At 44.8% G+C, this 18,051-nt stretch overlaps 1 pseudogene; it reads right to left on the bottom strand.

Moving 5' to 3' along the window:
- Nucleotides 1-1,337, bottom strand: part of LOC121867067 — a 1,859-nt pseudogene extending 522 nt beyond the window's left edge.
- Nucleotides 1,338-18,051: the final 16,714 nt, after the last annotated feature.

Below are 18,051 nucleotides of genomic sequence, written 5' to 3' on the forward strand. Positions count from 1 at the left end.
TTCGTTATCGGAATTAACCAGACAAATCGCTCCACCAACTAAGAACGGCCATGCACCACCACCCACCGAATCGAGAAAGAGCTCTCAATCTGTCAATCCTTCCGGTGTCTGGGCCTGGTGAGGTTTCCCGTGTTGAGTCAAATTAAGCCGCAGGCTCCACTCCTGGTGGTGCCCTTTCGTCAATTCCTTTAAGTTTCAGCTTTGCAACCATACTTCCCCCGGAACCCAAAGACTTTGGTTTCCCGGAAGCTGCCCGCCGGGTCATGGGAATAACGCCGGCGGATCGCTAGTTGGCATCGTTTATGGTTAGAACTAGGGCGGTATCTGATCGCCTTCGAACCTCTAACTTTCGTTCTTGATTAATGAAAACATCATGGCAAATGCTTTCGCAGTGGTTCGTCTTGCGACGGTCCAAATTTCACCTCTAGCGTCGCAATACGAATGCCCCACCTGTTCCGATTAGTCATTACCTCTGGTTCGAAAACCAACAAAATAGAACCGGGTCCTATTCCATTATTCATGCATCACCATTCGGGCCATTCAAATAGCCTGCTCTGAGCACTCTAATTTTTCAAGTAAACTCTCCGGCCGCTCGGGACCTCGACAAAGAGCATCCCGTGCGAGCCGGCGGGGCGCTTTGTTCGGGCGTGACAGTAAACACCGGGCGGTGCTGCGTCAGTCGAACTGAGATCCAACTACGAGCTTTTAACCGCAACAACTTTGTATACGCTATTGGAGCTGGAATTACCGCGGCTGCTGGCACCAGACTTGCCACTCCAATGGATACTCGTTAAAAGTTTAAAGTGTACTCATTCCGGTGCGAGGCTCGGATGAGACTCACATCGTTATTTTTCGTCACTACCTCCCCGTGCCGGGAGTGGGTAATTTGCGTGCCTGCTGCCTTCCTTAGATGTGGTAGCCGTTTCTCAGGCTCCCTCTCCGGAATCGAACCCTGATTCCCCGTTACCCGTTATAGCCATTGTAGGCGCATAACCTACAATCGAAAGCTGATAAGGCAGACACTTGAAAGAAGCGGCGCCGGTGCGGAGGCCGTGCGCTCAGCCCGAAGTTATTCAGATTCACCACAGGTGGGTTACGGACCGGGGCCCGACCAGTTTTGAACTAATAAAAGCGCTCTTCCCTTGCGGTCAGAGACCAATTGCATGTATTAGCTCTAGAATTGCCACAGTTATCCAAGTAAGTGGGTTTACAGATCCAATGAAACATAGCTGATTTAATGAGCCATTCGCGGTTTCGCCTTAAATCGGCTTGTACTTACACATGCATGGCTTAATCTTTGAGACAAGCATATGACTACTGGCAGGATCAACCAGGTAGCTGCTGCTGTTGGCGGCGCCTATCACGGCGGCCAAACTAGTGAGATTGAGAGAGAGGCAGAAGACATTGGGCGAGGGACCGCACGTTGGCCTTAGAGAAATAACAAACCAGATGATCAGATCTAACTGCACCTTCTCTTGCTATCCTCGGCGCCGGCAGCGCCACCGTGTGTGCCAATCTCCTCCCTTATCCGCTCCTCTTTGCCCCAGCTCCAGCGAGGCAGCCGACATTGGGCGAGGGACCGCACGTTGGCGAATCTCCTCCCTTATCCGCTCCTCTTCTCTTTGCCCCAGCGAGGCAGAAGACATTGGGCGAGGGACCGCACGTTGGCCTTAGAGAAATAGCACACCAGATGATCAGATCAAACTGCACCTTCTCTCGCTATCCTCGGCGCCGGCAGCGCCACCGTGTGTGCCAATCTCCTCCCTTATCCTCTCCTCTTCTCTTTGCCCCAGCGAGGCAGCCGACATTGGGCGAGGGACCGCACGTTGGCCTTAGAGGAATAGCAAACCAGATGATCAGATCAAACTGCACCTTCTCTTGCTATCCTCGGCGCCGGCAGCGCCACCGTGTGTGCCAATCTCCTCCCTTATCCGCTCCTCTCCTCTTTACCCAGCTCCAGCGAGGCAGCCGACATTGGGCGAGGGACCGCACGTTGGCCAATCTCCTCCCTTATCCGCTCCTCTTCTCTTCTCTTTGCCCCAGCGAGGCATAAGACATTGGGCGAGGGACCGCACATTGGCCCATCTCCTCCTCTCTCTTTCTCTTACTGTTTGTGGGGACGTGGGCTCATGAGCGCCATCGTCGCCCAATATTGGTTAGGTTGTGTATTTCACGGGTGGGAACCGCCATCATCGTTGTTAGGTGATGGGGTAACCCAACGTGTGCTTTGACGAGTTTTGGCTGCTAAACTCTCTTTTTAGTATACTCGGCTCCCAGACTGCGCCCTGGTCGTGTTGAACCATGAGCGTTGTCTATGCACATTTAGGGTAGCCGTTTGCGCGTGGAATAGTGCAATGAATCTCGGTCAAGAGACGGTTGGGCGCTGCATTGAAGGCCGGCACAGACGCTAAGACTGGGTGATCAGCCAACGCAAGTCCGCTAAGTTGGGCAGACAGCAAGGCGAAGGGGAGCCCCGTTCCGGACTGAAAGGCCGCAGCATATGCTGTGACGGAAACTAGTAGGGTGGCGACGTGTGCGCCGAGAGAGAGAGAGACGGAGTAAATAATGTCCAAACGGAAGAGAGACCTGGCAAGTGTAATTGATAGAGCGCGAGCCTACTCGCCATAAGCCCGCTCCACTGCCATTCCTCTGATCCAATGAGACTAAAATCTCTCTCTCTCTCTCCTTCTGCTCCAGCCATTGCAGGGCAGGGAAGCGACGGCAATTTTGGTTTTTGTTTTTGAATGCCGCGCTTTGCTTCGCAGAGGCGCCGAAGCGCTCCGCTGGGGGGCGGAAGATATTTCACACCGAATATGTGTGTGAAGGCACCCTCTCCCCTTAATATAGTGAAATAGTGCAATCCAGCATACAAGGTCGGACGATAGGACATTCACCGTACCGCACCTCGAGAGTGGATGTTGGGTAAGGTTAAAACCGGACTGTTCGCAGACAGCCGAATAACCCGGTTCCGGACTAAGTGGTGGATGCAACATCATGATGATGCTGCTGCTGTCGCGGAAACCGCAGTGGCGACGTGAGAGAGTAATAATGTTCAATAGGGAGAGCGACCTGGCTAGTGTAATTGATAGATCGCGAGCCTACTCGCCATTAGCCCGCTCCACTGCCATTCCTCTGACCCAATGAGACTATTCTCTCTCTCGCTCTCCTTCTGCTCCAGCCATTGCAGGGCAGGGAGAGGAAATCGACAGCAATTTTGGTTGTTGTTTTTGAATGCCGCGTTTTGCTTCGCAGAGGCGCCGAAGCGCTCCGCTGGGGGGCGGAAGATATTTCACATCGAATATGTGTGTGAAGGCACCCTCTCCCCTTAATATAGTAAAATAGTGCAATCCAGCATACAAGAGCGGACGATAGGACAGTCACCGTACCGCACCTCGAGAGTGGAAGTTGTTTGATCGTTTGTTAGGCAAGGTTAAAACCTGACTGTTCGCGAACAGCCGAATAACCCGGTTCCGGACTTACAATAGACGCAACATCATGATGCTGCTGCTGTCGCGGAAACCGTGGTGGCGACGTGCGCGCCGAGAGTAATAATGTTCAATTGGGAGACAGACCTGGCTAGTGAAATTCATAGATCGCGCCACTGCCATTCCTCTGACCCCATGAGACTATTTTCTCTCTCTCTCTCTTCTGCTGCTGCTGCTGCTCAGCCATTGCAGGGCAGGAAGGAAAGCGACGGCAACTTTGGTTGTTGTTTTTGAATGCGCGCTTTTTAGAGGCGCCGCTCGCTGGGGCGGAAGATATTCCACACCGAATAGGTGTGTGAAGGCACCCTCTCCCTTAATATAGTGAAATAGTGCAATCCAGCATACAAGAGCGGACGATAGGACAGTCACCGTACCGCACCTCGAGTGGAAGTTGTTTGATCGTTTGTTAGGCAAGGTTAAAACCCGACTGTTCGCGAACAGCCGAATAACCCGGTTCCGGACTTACAATAGACGCAACATCATGATGCTGCTGCTGTCGCGGAAACCGTGGTGGCGACGTGTGCGCCGAGAGTAATAATGTTCAATTGGGGAGACAGACCTGGCTAGTGAAATTCATAGATCGCGCTCCACTGCCATTCCTCTGACCCCATGAGACTATTTTCTCTCTCTCTTCTTCTGCTGCTGCTGCTCCAGCCATTGCAGGGCAGGGAAGGGAAAGCGACGGCAACTTTGGTTGTTGTTTTTGAATGCGCGCTTTGCCGCAGAGGCGCCGCTGCTGGGGCGGAAGACCGAATAGGTGTGTGAAGGCACCCTCTCCCCTTAATATAGTGAAATAGTGCAATCCAGCATACAAGAGCGGACGATAGGACAGTCACCGTACCGCACCTCGAGAGTGGAAGTTGTTTGATCGTTTGTTAGGCAAGGTTAAAACCCGACTGTTCGCGAACAGCCGAATAACCCGGTTCCGGACTTACAATAGACGCAACATCATGATGCTGCTGCTGTCGCGGAAACCGTGGTGGCGACGTGTGCGCCGAGAGTAATAATGTTCAATTGGGAGACAGACCTGGCTAGTGAAATTCATAGATCGCGCTCCACTGCCATTCCTCTGACCCCATGAGACTATTTTCTCTCTCTCTTCTTCTGCTGCCTGCTCCAGCCATTGCAGGGCAGGGAAGGGAAAGCGACAGCAATTTTGGTTGTTGTTTTTGAATGCCGCGCTTTGCTTCGCAGAGGCGCCGAAGCGCTCCGCTGGGGGGCGGAAGATATTTCACACCGAATATGTGTGCGAAGGCACCCTCTCCCCTTAATATAGTGAAATAGTGCAATCGAACATATAAGGGCGGACGTTTTCATCACCGTCTCCCACTCGGTGTGTGTGCAGATTCTCGGATCATTTTGTAAAGTATGCTCGACCCCCGATTGACTTTGACGGTCTCCCATTCGGGTGTGCAAGTTTCTGTAGTATGCTATCAAATCGACCCCCGATTGACTTTGACGGTCTCTCATTCGGGTGTGCAAGTTTCTGTAGTATGCTATCAAATCGACCCCCGATTGACTTTGACGGTCTCCCATTCGGGTGTGCAAGTTTCTGTAGTATGCTATTAAATCGACCCCCGATTGACTTTGAAGGTCTCCCATTCGGGTGTGCAAGTTTCTGTAGTATGCTATTAAATCGACCCCCGATTGACTTTCACTGTCTCCCATTCGGGTGTGCAAGTTTCTGTAGTATGCTATTAAATCGACCCCCGATTGACTTTCACTGTCTCCCATTCGGGTGTGCAAGTTTCTGTAGTATGCTATCAAATCGACCCCCGATTGACTTTGACGGTCTCCCATTCGGGTGTGCAAGTTTCTGTAGTATGCTATCAAATCGACCCCCGATTGACTTTGACGGTCTCCCATTCGGGTGTGCAAGTTTCTGTAGTATGCTATTAAATCGACCCCCGATTGACTTTGACTGTCTCCCATTCGGGTGTGCAAGTTCTCTGTAGTATGCTATCAAATCGACCCCCGATTGACTTTGACGGTCTCCCATTCGGGTGTGCAAGTTCTCTGTAGTATGCTATCAAATCGACCCCCGATTCACTTTGACGGTCTCCCATGCGGGTGTTGAACTTCTCTGGTATGTTGTATAATATGACCGAGGTGCCCCTACCCCTTACTATAGTGAAATAGTGCCATCCAGTGTACCAGGGCGGACGCTTTCATCACCGTCTCCCACTCGGTGTGTGCACATTCTCGGATCATTTTGTATAGTATGCTATTAAATCGACCCTCGATTGACTCTGACGGTCTCCCATTCGGGTGTGCAAGTTTCTGTAGTATGCTATTAAATCGACCCCCGATTGACTTTGACTGGCTCCCATTCGGGTGTGCAAGTTTCTGTAGTATGCTATCAAATCGACCCCCGATTGACTTTGACGGTCTCCCATTCGTGTGTGCAAGTTTCTGTAGTATGCTATCAAATCGACCCCCGATTGACTTTGACGGTCTCCCATTCGGGTGTGCAAGTTTCTGTAGTATGCTATTAAATCGACCCCGATTGACTTTGACGGTCTCCCATTCGGGTGTGCAAGTTTTCTGTAGTATGCTATTAAATCGACCCCGATTGACTTTGACGGTCTCCCCATTCGGGTGTGCAAGTTTCTGTAGTATGCTATCAAATCGACCCCCGATTGACTTTGACGGTCTCCCATTCGAATTGTGCAAGTTTCTAACATGGTATGCTATTAAATCGACCCCGATTGACTTTGACGGTCTCCCATTCGAGATTGTGCAAGTTTCTGTAGTATGCTATTAAATCGACCCCCGATTGACTTTATTTTGTCTCCCATTCAGATTGTGCAAGTTTCTGTGCTATCAAATCGACCCCGATTGACTTTGACGGTCTCCCATTCGGGTGTGCAGAGTTTCTGTAGTATGCTATTAAGTGAGCCCCGATTGACTTTGACGGTCTCCCATTCGGGTGTGCAGAGTTTCATGGTATGCTATTAAATCGACCCCCGATTGACTTGACGGTCTCCCATTCGGGTGTGCAAGTTTCTGTAGTATGCTATTAAATCGACCCCCGGTGGCTTTGACTGTCTCCCATTCGGGTGTGCAAGTTTTCTGTAGTATGCTATTAAATCGACCCCCGATTGACTTTGACTGTCTCCCATTCGGGTGTGCAAGTTTCTGTAGTATGCTATTAAATCGACCCCCGATTGACTTTGACTGTCTCCCATTCGGGTGTGCAAGTTTCTGTAGTATGCTATTAAATCGACCCCCGATTGACTTTCACTGTCTTCCATTCGGGTGTGCAAGTTTCTGTAGTATGCTATCAAATCGACCCCCGATTGACTTTGACGGTCTCCCATTCGGGTGTGCAAGTTTCTGTAGTATGCTATTAAATCGACCCCCGATTGACTTTGACGGTCTCCCATTCGGGTGTGCAAGTTTCTGTGGTATGCTATTAAATCGACCCCCGATTGGCTTTGACTGTCTCCCATTCAGATTGTGCAAGTTTCTGTAGTATGCTATCAAATCATTGATTGACTTTGACGGTCTCCCATTCCGGGTGTGCAAGTTTCTGTAGTATGCTATTAATCGACTGATTATTTGACGGTCTCCCATTTGGTGTGCAAGTTTCTGTAGTATGCTATTAAAATCGACCCCGATTGACTTTGACTGTCTCCCATTCGGGTGTGCAAGTTTCTGTAGTATGCTATTAAATCGACCCCCGATTGACTTTCACTGTCTCCCATTCGGGTGTGCAAGTTTCTGTAGTATGCTATCAAATCGACCCCCGATTGACTTTGACGGTCTCCCATTCGGGTGTGCAAGTTTCTGTGGTATGCTATTAAATCGACCCCCGATTGACTTTGACGGTCTCCCATTCGGGTGTGCAAGTTTCTGTGGTATGCTATCAAATCGATCCCCGATTGACTTTGACGGTCTCCCATTCGGGTGTGCAAGTTTCTGTAGTATGCTATCAAATCGACCCCCGATTGACTTTGACGGTGTCCCATTCGGGTGTGCAAGTTTCTGTAGTATGCTATTAAATCGATCCCCGATTGACTTTGACGGTCTCCCATTCGGGTGTGCAAGTTTCTGTGGTATGCTATCAAATCGATCCCCGATTGACTTTGACGGTCTCCCATTCGGGTGTGCAAGTTTCTGTAGTATGCTATTAAATCGACCCCCGATTGACTTTGACGGTCTCCCATTCGGGTGTGCAAGTTTCTGTAGTATGCTATTAAATCGACCCCCGATTGACTTTGACGGTCTCCCATTCGGGTGTGCAAGTTTCTGTAGTATGCTATTAAATCGACCCCCGATTGACGTTGACGGTCTCCCATTCGGGTGTGCAAGTTTCTGTAGTATGCTATTAAATCGACCCCCGATTGACTCTGACGGTCTTCCATGCGGGTGTGGAACTTCTTTGGTGTGTTGTATAATATGACCGAGGTGCCCCTACCCCTTACTGTAGTGAAATAGTTCCATCCAGCGTACAAGGTTGACGCTTTCACGACCGTCTCCCACTCTGACGGTCTCCCATTCGGGTGTGCAAGTTCTCTTGGTGCATTTGAAGTATGAGTTGAGTTTAATGAAGTTGATTTCGTCATAGGCACGGTGCTGTGCTGTGCTGTGCCATCGACAACACCAATAAGGAAGGGGCATCTATTTTTACTTAGGCTAGCATACCTAAGTTAAAGCAAACTCCCCTTGCCAATACAAGAAGGAAGAGGATTTCTTATAGTCTAATAAACAATTCATCATGACCAAATACGGTATCTAACACAGGGGGTCCGGGGGCGCAGCCTGCTATAACAACCATTTGATTGCATTATCTCTGAGAATAGTTAGCAATTATCCATTTGATTGCATTATCCCAGGTTAAGGGGTTGTGTGTGGTTCCATATCACCAGATTTATTAAAATACCGTCAGGCTAGAAAAACGGTTTAGGCTAGATGGTACGATACGATACAGTCATTAGTTAAGAGGTGAAAGAAGATTATTGAGGAATTGAAGAAAAAAGGTGTTTGGTGAAACTGAAGCTACAGTAGGGTAGAAAGATCTGGGCTCAACCAGATCGCTTCATCTTTCTTATTGGTGTTTTAATCTTTTGTTCTGCTCCCTTGGGTCGTCAGACCTTTGTATTAATATTGGTTTATTTATATAATGCTGCTTATTATTATTATTTTTGTTATTGTTGGAGTTAGTGAGCCCGCCCAGGTCCTTGTGTAACTGGGAGGGTAGTCACATTTTTTTTTGGTGTTAGTTAAGTGTTAGTCGTGTTAGTCTAAAGGTACACTGTATGGAGAGGCCTGCCAGGTTCTTAGTGGAGCTGGTAGGTCACTCTCATCTTTATTCCTCTATTAATGTTTTATGTGTAAATGTGTATATTGGGGCAGGAGGTGGTTCAATTACTTCTTCCTGTCTATATTATTTATCCAGTTTTGATATGTTTCTGTGTTAAGTTCAGTCACTTTTTTTCCAAATATTTACAGCTTTGTTGTGTATATCTACATTGATTGCTAAGAGATTTGCTCTCTTGTGTAGCTGTTCATTACTGATGTGGTCTGTATATTTTATGTTATATATAAATCTAAGGGCTATATTTTGTACTGTTTGTAACCTTTTTAATACTTTTGTTTTACTAAGGGTGTTCAATGGGATGGGTGGGTAGTCCATAATTGATTTGACAAGGGCAATATAAATCTTTCTTTTGTTGTTATTAATGCTAAGGTTCTTAAAGCGTTTTATTTTTGATAATCTTATTCTTGCCCTGTCGTTCTTTATCTTTTTAAGTATGTTATATATATCCTCTTTTGTTAGTTTCTTAATCCAAGCATCCCTACCTTCAGTGTCGTATGGGTATAGTTCTGGTCGACTATTACTGGACTTGTTTTAATCTTGGCTATTGGTATTATCTTGAATTTGTTCTTATTTGTCCTGATTTTCTCCATTTTTTTTTCTCAAATCATTTTATGTTTTATCGCTCTTACCGTGTAGAGTGCCATAAATTGAGTTGATTTTCCTGGGTATGATACCTATTTGAGTAATATCATCAGCAAACGTATTACATATTCACTTACTAAAGGGGGTAGGTTGAAGTGTGTCTGAAGTATAAATTGTATATAGTGTTGGAGAAAGGCATCCTCCTTGAGGTACTCCACTCTCAAGATTAAACATAGTTCCTAAAAAGTTTCCAATTTGAATTTGTGCTCTCCTATCATCTAAATAGTTACACAATATTCTTAGCATGTATTCGTTAAGTCCCAGTTTTAATATTTTATATTTCAAGCCTAAATGCCCAACTTTATCAAAAGCCTTAGAAACATCCCTTAAAATTATATTGATCTGGTTACCCTTGCTTTTTCTATTGCAATTATTTCCGTTATTATAGCTATTGCAGTTAGGGTATTTCTATTGGGCATAAATCCATGTTGTCTGTTGTTAGTTTTCCCATGTTGTGTTAAAAAGGCTATAAGTCTTGAATTTAATATTTTTTCCAATAGTTTCCCGGTAATTTCCTAATAAAGATATTGGCCTGTAGTTTCATGGTAGAATAGCACCTCTTTAGGGAATAAATATCATTTTTAGCATATTTTTAGTTTGTCTGGAAAGTAACCAGTTGATGGCATGCGTTTATAAATGTTTAGTGTATTTAAAATGTTTTCAGGTAGGTCCATGATCATATTTCGTGTAATACCTGTGAGCCCAGGGCTTTTCCTTAAATTTCACTCCAGACAGTGCATCATTTCTCCCATGGTTATTATTTGATTATTAGGTAATAGGATTTATGGTCTATATATATTGCCTTGGGGTGATTCTATGTATTTGTCTTCCCATTTCTTCTTCTATCCTTTCTTCGTGTTCACTATCAAAATCTTCATTTTCCTCATCTGATATTTTTAGAAACTTTGCATTTCAGATACTGACTCTTGTTGTTCATTTTTCCTCGTGCAATTTTTATTCCCATTTTGATTAATTTTAATGTATGGTGTTTTTTTTTTTTTGCTTGTTGTGCCCCCTCATCTTGTTTATGGAAGTCAAAATGTTTTGTGTCTTTAGTCATGTCAGCCGCCATTATAATATCATTCCATTTTTATTGTTTGCTTCCTTACATGCGTCTCTTAATTTTATCTGTAGTGCTATCTGTGTCGTATATGGTGTTACGAACCCCTCCACCCAGCATTACGAACCACGCCATCTATTGTCCTGATCTACCTACCCAGCACCACGAGCAACGCCATCTAGGGACGAAACACGAGTATGACTCGTCTTAGTTACCACTCCCGGGTTTCCCTTCTCCCTATCCTGGTTGTTGCGTCACCTCCAATTCGAGGAGAGCACTTGGCTCTGGGAAGTGACCACAGGATCATCTATCCTCTAAACCTACGTACGTGCAGTGACTACCTACCGTCTTCTACAATACTCAGCCTTACTCGTCAGCCATCTCAGCTCCTCACTTAAGTACTAGTATCTCTTGTATTAATTTCCCCACGTCCACTTGCTTCGAGATTGTTTTATGTTTATTAATATGTATATACTGTTAATGTTTAGGTTTAAGTTTGGTTAAGGGTAATTTATAAGCTGAATATTTTGTTAAGGGATTTATGGTACTCTATTATATACAACGAAAACTCGCATCCTTTGTCTACCCTTTTATAGTCCGATTGTCTTTGTTTTTATTGTTGTTACCTGTTGGGATCTGGGTAGACGTATAACTATATTCTAAATCCCAACTCGTAACAAATGGCGACCGTGACAGGACACGACCTTAAGTACCATATTCCTTCCTCCTTGTTACTCAGTGTTAATTATTCCTCCCAGTCACTTCTGTTCACAATTGCTTTACGGTGGTTTAAAGTTTCCTTCATATGTGTTTGCATATATTGGTATTATCGTACAGTAAGAGTGACAGACGTAGGATATTAGGTTCCAAGTGTCATAAGGCTTACCTGTTATTACGTGGCAGTTGTGTAGTAAGTCTTATCGAGTGTAGGGAAGAATCCGGATCTGTTTAATGCCGTACCCTCACTCCAGAGTAGGCTGTTCCATAGTCACTAGTTTACGGTGAAGTGATATCTTGGGACGCCCCTCTACCAGGACCCCATAATTATAAAGCCTCAATTATTGTTCTTCTCATTATCTCATTCAGGGTCAATCATACCATTTATCAGGGTTGTTAATCCGGATCTTTATATTAATGCCGTAATACGCCCTACCTCTTTCAAGTCTCTTATCCTTATCTAAGGATCTTCTCAGAAGAACAATAATCATAAGTGTAATTTCCTAGGTATAACTTGGTTAGTTTTCGGGACTTTCTGGTTATCCACTGCCGTGATATTTTCTAGGGTTATCCACTTATCTTATCTTTGGACCATTAGTTAATTTATCCTATTTTTCTTAACAATGGCCACCTCAGGTTTTGATCTCCAGGATTTTATTGAAAATCCTTCCGTAGCTAAATTACGTGTTTAATATCCTGAAGAAAGAATGGAAAGAAATAGCCAACTATTATAATATCCCATTTTCACAGCAACTGACTAAGGAAATGTTAAAAATCATGTGATTGAAGTGCTGGTTCAACATGAAGTTTTAAAAGAATCCGCTGTTGACAGATTAACGCCCATGTCCAAGAAACTTCAACCACTATCCACCACCCCTCCTCACTCAGAAGTTGCTTCAGGTCTGGCTAGCCCTCAACAAGAAACACAACGAATAGACGCCTTAGAACTGGAACGAGCTAGGTTCGAGTTCAAAATCAAAATGAAAGAACTCGAGTTGGAGCAGGAGTCGGAACAGGCCAAGTTGGAGCACAAGTTGGAGCATGAGGGAAGGTCGGAACAGGCCAAGTTGGAGCATGAGGAAATGATGGAACGGGCCAAGTTGGAGCAGGAGGTTAGACTGAAAGAACTACAGGTAAGAGAGATAGAAGTCACCTTAACATCGGAGTTTAGATCAAAGGAAGTGGCATTAAGAGAGAAACTAGCTGCTTTTAACCCTGCTGCTGCTTCTTCCCTTGTTCCCGGGTTTGATGAATCCGATATGGACGGGTCATTTAGGACTTTTGAGAAAATAGCCGGGAAGAATGAGTGGCCAAAGGACCAGTGGGTGTCAGTGTTAGTTCCTAAATTATATGGTAAGGCTCGTAGAGTTTATAACTGTTTAGACCAGACTGATGACTATGATAACGTAAAAAAGAATATCCTCACCTCTCTTATGCTATCACGCCAGATGGATACCGGCAGAAGTTTCGTATGTAAACCATTTTCCCTTTGTTGGGTTTGCTCAAGAAAAGCTTAGGTTTTTAAGAAGTGGTTAGGGCTACAGAGACCTCCACATTTCAGGATTTGTTAAATTTGGTAGTCCTGGAGGAGTGGAAGGAAAAAACAGATACCATTTCACATACGGAAGCATGTGGAGGAGCGTGGAAGGTTAATTTAGGGCGTGCTGCTGAGCTGGCTGAAGTGCGTACCTTTGTTGGTGGAAGTCACTGGGCAGTAGGAACGTGGTACTTCCCGACATGTTAGGTCACTCCTCTGGGGCGTGGTGACGTTAAAGTTCACCATACGGTACGGCCAGCGCGTTTGCGCCGTAAAGAGCGGTGGCGTTCAATTTTGCGGCACTTTAAAGTGTCGAATTGCTAAAAGTAGTTCCCTGGATCCCAAGTCCAAACCAATAGCAAATACCAATGTGGAAAGGCCCCATCAGGATCTCTTCTCTTCATTCACCTATGAGGAAAAATTTCAATCATAGAGGGGTCTCGTTCTTTCCCTATTCGTATACTACGTGATACGGGCGCAGCACAATCTATCCTCCTGTTTAACGTCATTCCCGATATATCTACCGCATTTACTAATGAGAGTGTTCTAATTTCAGATCTCTCATCCCATTCTTCCTATCCTTTAGCTAAAGTGCACCTCCAATGTCCCTTGATTACTGGGGAAGTGCAAATAGCCATAGAGGAAAGACCAATGCCTGTGTGCGGCATTCATTTATTATTGGGTAATGACGGTAGGAGATCTAGTGGTTCCTAACATAAGACAGTCGACTCTCCCTTACCTGTCAACTCCACCACTGACCTTAAAAGAAACCTATTCCTCATCTTTTCCCATCTTGTTAACATGCTGATGCGGGTGTTGCGAAATGGGCCTCTTCGTCTAAAACCACCTCTAATATTTTCCACCCACAGAAGGTCTGTACAATAAGACAATTAGTATTAAGGATAGGCTCGTTAAAGCCCAACAATCTGATCCATCTTTGACTAAACTTCTCATGCAGCAGTTGAGGGTAAAGATTTTAACACCCTTCCGTGTTTTGTATCATGAAGGGGTTTTGATGAGGCCTATAGGCTGAGCTTACTTACATCTAGACACACGTGGTCTGAAATACATCAAGTGGTAATTCCCACCTCCAGTCAGACCAGCATTAATTGCCCTTGCCCATGATGGTATTTCAGGACATTTGGGAATCCTGAAAACATATAAAAAGCTCCTTCAACACTATTATTGGCCTGGACTTAGGAAGGATGTGTCAAAATACCTAAAATCTTGTCATATTAAGCCCATCCCAGTATTTTCTACACCATTTGAAAAGATTGTTGTGGATTGTGTGGGCCCATTACCAAAGACTAAGAAGGGAAATCAATTCCTGCTCACAGTTATGGATACCAGTACACGTTATCCTGAGGCTTTTCCCCTTAAAAGCATCACTTCAAAAACGTAATCAAACATCTTTTGCACCTTTTCACTTCAGTGGGCATTCCTAAAGAGATCCAATCCGATCAGGGCACCAATTTTACGAGCAATCTTTTCAAACAGGTGATGAAAGACCTCAGTGTGGACCATTGTACATCAATGCTCAAAAAATACTGTATAGAACACCAAAAGGAATGGGATGAAAGCATAGACTTGTTACTCTTTGCCATCAGGGAATGTCCCCAGGAGTCATTGGGTTTCTCCCCGTTCGAGTTACTATATGGGAGACAAATAAAGGGACCCCTTAAAATAGTAAAGGAGCAGTGGTTTGACACTCCATCTATTAAGCTCGCAACAGTTTCCCAATACATTGACACTTTAAGGGACAAATTAACTGAAGTCCGAACCATTGCTCAGTCAAACTTAAAAAGTCCAAGAAAAAATGGTGAAGTCCCAACCTAAATTAGTTAAAAGATCATTTTCTCCAGGTGACAAAGTGTTACTCTTTCTACCCATTCCAGGCTCTCCCCTTAAAAGCAAGTTTACTGGTCCCTATATAGTTGCTAATAAACTATCTCCTCTCAACTATATAGTCCATACTCCTGATCGCAGAAAAGATTCACAACTTGTTCACATTAATCTCATGAAACTTTACCATTCCAGGCAGTCAGAGGAAGACATCCCAGAGGCTATAAGTCAACCTGTATTGCATACGGTTTTGTCAGGCCGGAGCCGGAGACAGATGACATGGACCTATTGGAGAATTTAGACTTCCCTCTACCTAAAGAAAACCCTACTAACAGTCACATACTCAACAACTTGATGAGTATTTTTCTGTTCTGAATCCATCTCAAGCAAAAGATCTCACTAAGTTATTATCAACATTTCCTAAAGTCACATCAGACCTCCCAGGGTTTTGCAATATACTTAAACATGATATTAAGCTAATCTCGGATGATGTACAACCCATTAGGCAATCAGCCTATCGACTAAATCCACAAAAAAAAGAGATTATGAAAAAGGGGTAGATTTTTGTTAAAACATAACTTAGCTGAGCCTAGTACCTCCCCTGGGCTTCACCTTGCCTTCTCATTCCAAAACCCGATGGCACTTTTCGTTTCTGTACCGATTATCGTAAAGTGAACCAGGTCACTGTCTCAGACTCCTACCCTTTACCTTTGATTGAAGATATAATAGACAGCATAGGCTGTGCCAAATTTATCAGTACGGTGGACTTATTGAAAGGATATTATCAAGTGGGACTCACGGATAGGGCCAAAATAATCTCGGCATTTATAACTCCATTTGGTCTTTTTCAATATTTGGTTATGGCGTTTGGCTTTTCTAATGCTCCGGCCACATTCCAGAGGGCCATCAACTTCCTAATTCAGGACCTAGGTGGGACGTTCGCCTACCTGGATGACCTGGTGGTGGTGTCGGACAGCTGGGACGAACATCTGGTGCGTTTGGAGATACTGTTTGCACGACTGCAAGAGACTGGATTCACCATAAACCTGGCTAAATCTGCTTTTGGCCGGGCCTCAGTGACTTACCTGGGACATATCGTTGGGCATGGTATGGTGAGACCCAAGGACGCAAACGTTAGAGCCATCTTGTCCTTCCCCACTCCAAGGACGAGGAAGGAACTCATGCGCTTCCTGGGGATGTGCGGCTACTACCGTCGGTTCTGCAGTAACTTCTCCAGCGTGGCCGGACCCCTCACAGACCTTACCAGTTCTGCGGTCCCTTACATCTGGAACCAGAGGTGCGACCAGTCTTTCCACCGCCTCAAAGCCTTCCTTGCCTCCAAGCCTGACTACACCTCGCCCTTCCATCTGCAAATCGACGCTAGTGGTGTCGGAGTGGGGGCTGTGCTCCTACAACCGACCCAACCACTGATGTTCTTCACCCTGTGGCATATTACTCCGCCAAGTTGAAAAACATCAGACCAACTACTCGACCATAGAGAAGGAGGCCTTGGCTCTGGTGTTGGCAATAAAGAAGTTTGAATGTTACCTCCAGTCTTGCCCACAAACAACCCTAGTCTTCACCGACCATAACCCACTCACGTTCATCCAAACCAACAAGACCTCCAACCAGCGAATCCTCCGCTGGGCTCTCCTCACCCAGCCCTATAACCTGATTGCAGACTCCTTATCCCGAGCTCCAGTGGAAATGCAGCAGCTACTCTCCAGACGCACCAGGTGATCACCTCCTTCGCGCCCGCGCTACGGAGGTCTTTGGAGGGGGTGTTGAACCCCTCCACCCAGCACTACGAAGCACGCCATCTATTGTCCTGATCTACCTACCCAGCACCACGAGCAACGCCATCTAGGGACGAGACACGAGTATGACTCGTCTTAGTTACCACCCGAGGTTTCCCTTCTCCCTATCCTGGTTGTTGCGTCACCTCCAATTCGAGGAGAGCACTTGGCTCTGGGAAGTGACCACAGGATCATCTATCCTAAACCTACGTACGTGCAGTGACTACCTACCGTCTTCTACAATACTCAGCCTTACTCGTCAGCCATCTCAGCTCCTCACTTAAGTACTAGTATCTCTTGTATTAATTTCCCCACGTCCACTTGCTTCGAGATTGTTTTATGTTTATTAATATGTATATACTGTTAATGTTTAGGTTAAGTTTGGTTAAGGGTAATTTATAAGCTGAATATTTTGTTAAGGGATTTATGGTACTCTATTATATACAACGAAAACTCGCATCCTTTGTCTACCCTTTTATAGTCCGATTGTCTTTGTTTTTTATTGTTGTTACCTGTTGGGATCTGGGTAGACGTATAACTATATTCTAAATCCCCAACTCGTAACAATAGCCATCTGTTACTGCCGTGTCTTTCCATATACCTGTTTATTTCATTGTAATAGGTCTGGATTAATTTAACTTCTTCTGGTAGTCTGTTGTTGGGTAATGTTCTAAAGTGTGAAGTAGGAGTGTGTTTGGTTATAGATGTTTTTATTGCTGAGTGCAGTCTGTCCATTTCTGAGTCTATATCTTCTGTTGTTTTCCCTTGTAGGTTAATCGAGTGGTGATTACTTAAGTCGTCTTTGAAAGCTGTCCCAGTCTGTTTTACTCATTTTCAGTCTCTTTTTTATTGGTATCTGTATGGGGCTTGTTGACAGTGTTAGTATAATTGGCAGATGGTCACTGCCTGTATTATATGGTAATTGAAAAAGGCTTTGTTGTTGGTAAAAATTTTGTCTGGTGTCGATTGTGTATTGTGATTTCTCCAGGTTGGAAAGTTAGGACCCAGATGATTGATTTTTCCTAAATTTATTAATTGATTAAGGGCGTTTCCCACGACGTTATTATTTGTATTGTCAAAAATCCTATGTCTGGCGTTAAAGTCTCCTAAGATGTACATCGGATGGCTATTGTTAGCCAATTTTAATAGGTCTTCTATAGGTAGGTAGGGTCGTCTCGGTGGGAGATAAGTAGTAGCAATAATTACGTCTCCTTGAGTTGTATTTATTTTTATTGCTAGAAATTCATCCTGGAAGTCATCAATTAGTTTAAATTTTAAGTTTCTTTTAACCGCTATCGCTACTCCGTCATTTTTCTCGCCCGATTTATTTCTTTGGTTTATATTAGTTAAAGAGTTTTATGTTGTTGTTTTCTGTCTCACCGTGACTGTTTATTAGTATAATGTCAGGGTCAATTTCGCGATATATATTACTTAGGTTAATTATCTCGGTCTTCCAGTTTCTTACGTTGTGTTGTATTATTCTTAAAGTTCTTACTGTTTGTCTATTGTCCATTATTTCTTATACTTGGATTGTGGCAGTTGGAGTGGAGACCTATCATCCTGTTTCCCGCTTCTGACTCTTCTATACTCTGACAGGTCTACTATTTTAAAGTCTTTGGCCGTAATCTTTAGTTTGTCCGTAGTAATTA

Source organism: Homarus americanus, unplaced genomic scaffold (genome assembly GCF_018991925.1).
Source record: "Homarus americanus isolate GMGI-L3 unplaced genomic scaffold, GMGI_Hamer_2.0 scaffold53787, whole genome shotgun sequence".
Lineage (NCBI taxonomy): Eukaryota > Metazoa > Arthropoda > Malacostraca > Decapoda > Nephropidae > Homarus > Homarus americanus.